We start from the raw sequence: 3,132 nt of genomic DNA, 5'->3' as shown, positions 1-3,132 counted from the left end.
GGGAATCCTGGATTGTGTGGAAAACCTTTGTCTAAGGTTTGTCGGAATTCAGTGGCAACGAGTGATCACAATAAATCTGAGTCCCTCAGCTTCCTACGTGGAAGAGTAGATTGGATGGTCACATTTTTGGGACTTGGAAGTGGAATGGTGGTTGGAATTGTTATTGGGAACATTTTATATACAAGGTACGTTCAGAGTTTTATTGAGCGATCCAGGAAGAAGAACGACGGTTCGAAAAGGCCACTCGGTTACCGGAGGAGAAACTAAGAAGAAAGTCGCATTCCTTTCCGTCTTTGTATCTTTCAGTTTATACATCAAATAATAAAGTGTTATATCTAAAATTATTATAATAAGTTTATCGGATGTTTTTTGGATGTTTTAAAATAAAATCTCGTATTACATATTTTATAGAACACGATTTGTACAAGTGTCGTATAAACAAAACTGTCCTGTACAACTTTTCAAAATTTACTTGAAAAATAATTAATACAACACTTTACTTTAAGAATGTCCTAATAAACTAGTAAAAATTCCTAAAAGCGTCATATAAACATTTTGTAACACTTTTAGATAAGATTTTTATTGTTTGGTCCTGTAAGCTAAATATAGAACATTAATGCTTAGAAATGTTAAGCATCCTATAAACCTAATTTTATCGTGGTGATAGTATTCAACATACGAAGCAAGACAATAAAGGAAAAAGTAGTTTGTGACACAAAAGTAAAAACAATTTCTTGGAATGACATTACCAGGGGCGGATGCAATGGTAAAACGGAGGGGGAAGGGACCTCAGTCAAAAACTTTAAAAAAATTTATAGGTTAAAATTTAAGTTTTACATGATTTACTTTTCACTTCCCTCCATTACATTTTTCCATGGGCTCCCAACCCCAATCGAAACCGTTGCTCTAACCAAAAAAATTTGTTGAAGTCAATCAAAAAAACCAAAAAAGTTATTCGAAATCGACAAAAATACAAAAAAAAATCCCTCGAAATCAACCCAAAAACTTTAAAATTCCCTTGAAAACGTTGTAATTAGGTTAAAAACACATCGGACGATTTTGCAGGTCTTTAGTCTGCCTTAAAGGTGACCCTGCTAAACAAAAATCTTGAATCCATCACTGGACGTTACTCATACATTTCGTTGGTAGTTAGATTAGAGATTCAATTATATTTCTTCACTCATGCATCATAAAACAAGACCTTACACCAAACCTTCTTGCCCATGTCTTGACCGTCTAGGGCATGTATCGATTCTTTTTTTTTTTTTTTATTAACCTGTATATCCAATTTGCTATGCGAGCCGACTAATCCCAGGATGACCACCTACTTTACAGATAGGCCGGAGTTACCATATTTGAACCTCCACGACTACAAGGGGATTTTTATTTCTCATTTCTATGATTCTAATTGGATTCTTATGTTTAATTGAAATTAAGTTGGAAAAAAAAACCCACGTTTCGGTCAAACTACTTGACATGTGTTTTTGCTACCATCTCAACCTTCAATCCCTATTAATGTAGCTTTAAAAAAGCAAAATTATCAACCACCATTAACGTATATGCATCGATCCTGGCAACGTTTCAAAGACGTTTTCTTCTTTTTGAAATGAGAATAATACATGAACCATTTGTGTAATTTGTTTATATTTAAAAAGCTGAAAGAATCAATCACCATTGACATAATATGCATAAGCTAATWTTCAATGTCGTTTTCTTCTGTGTGTAATATACGAGAAATAAATCATTAAGAGTGGTGTCTGATTGGTTTGAGCTAGGCTCCAAAGGTCAAAAGTACCTCGAGGTCCCATGTTCAAATCCAAAAAAGAATAAAAATCCCCTTGTGGCCACGGAGGTTTAAATGCGGTGACTTCGGACTTTCTGCAAGACAGGTGGTCATCTTATGATTAGCCGGCTCGCATAGCGAGTTGGATATCCAGGTTATCAAACATGGATATCCAACTCGCTATGCAAGTGTGTGTGTGTGTGTGTGTGTGTGTGTGTGTGTATATATATATAGAGAGAGAGAGAGAGAGATGAGCGATCAAATGAAAACCGCTCTTATTTGTGTAAACCATGTAAACCAATCTCATCCATCCACTTTCTTGATCAATGGTCAAGATTAGTTTAGGTTATATTAGAAAATTAATAAAAAATAAGAAATTATTTTATAATCCCAAAAAGGGCAAAATGGTAACTTTGGTAGTGGTAATATTAATTGCAACCATATCATGTATATCGTAATATTAATGAAACAAAATCATTTATAAAATAATATATTAATTTTATGTTCAAATATTATAAAAAAAATAACATTCATCATTAAAATAGATCAACAATAAAAATAAAACACACTATAATCAATTTAACATAATGAAATCTTTTGAATAATAAAAAAAAATACTACTACATTTCATGAACGAAATGGTTTCATAATTTCATCAATACACAAATCAACATAATGCTAGATGAGACATTTGTCATTTTCAAGTTTTCGGTAGATAGATCCGTTTCAATATTATGAAATTGTTTCACTATTTGCTAATAATTAAACAACATGTTCTTAACAATTATGAAATTGTTTCTCTGTCGTTATGCACCCATTTCATCGAAATGGTTTCACGGTTTCATCAGTACACTAATCAACGTAATGCTTGATGAGACATTTGTCATTTTCATGTTATTGGTAGATGAATCTGTTTCATCGTAATAATGAAATTGTTTCACTGTTCGCTAATTCCACAACATTTTCTTATCAATTATGAAATTGTTGCATTTTCTTCATGCACTCATTTCATCAGCCAATTTCTTCCAATACGAACACGTTTCATAGAGTCAATGCATTTACCATTACATGCTTTGTTAACCATTAAGTGAACAAAATCATCCAAAAAAAATGAAACAATTTCATCAATAATTGTTGATAAGAAAACAAGATTATGCAAGAATATTATATTACGCAACCAGTTCATCCCCAAAAATTTCATAAAACAAGCTCTTCAATGAACGTTTTCACGAACCAATCTGCATACGTTTCATAAAACAAGCTCCTCAATGAACGTTTTCACGAACCAATCTGCATACGTTTCATAAAACAAACTCCTCAATGAACGTTTTCATGAACAAATCTAACAT

This window comes from Cynara cardunculus (genome assembly GCF_001531365.2).
Source record: "Cynara cardunculus var. scolymus isolate 2C chromosome LG 2, CcrdV1, whole genome shotgun sequence".
Lineage (NCBI taxonomy): Eukaryota > Viridiplantae > Streptophyta > Magnoliopsida > Asterales > Asteraceae > Cynara > Cynara cardunculus.
Note: the sequence above shows the minus strand (reverse complement) of the source record.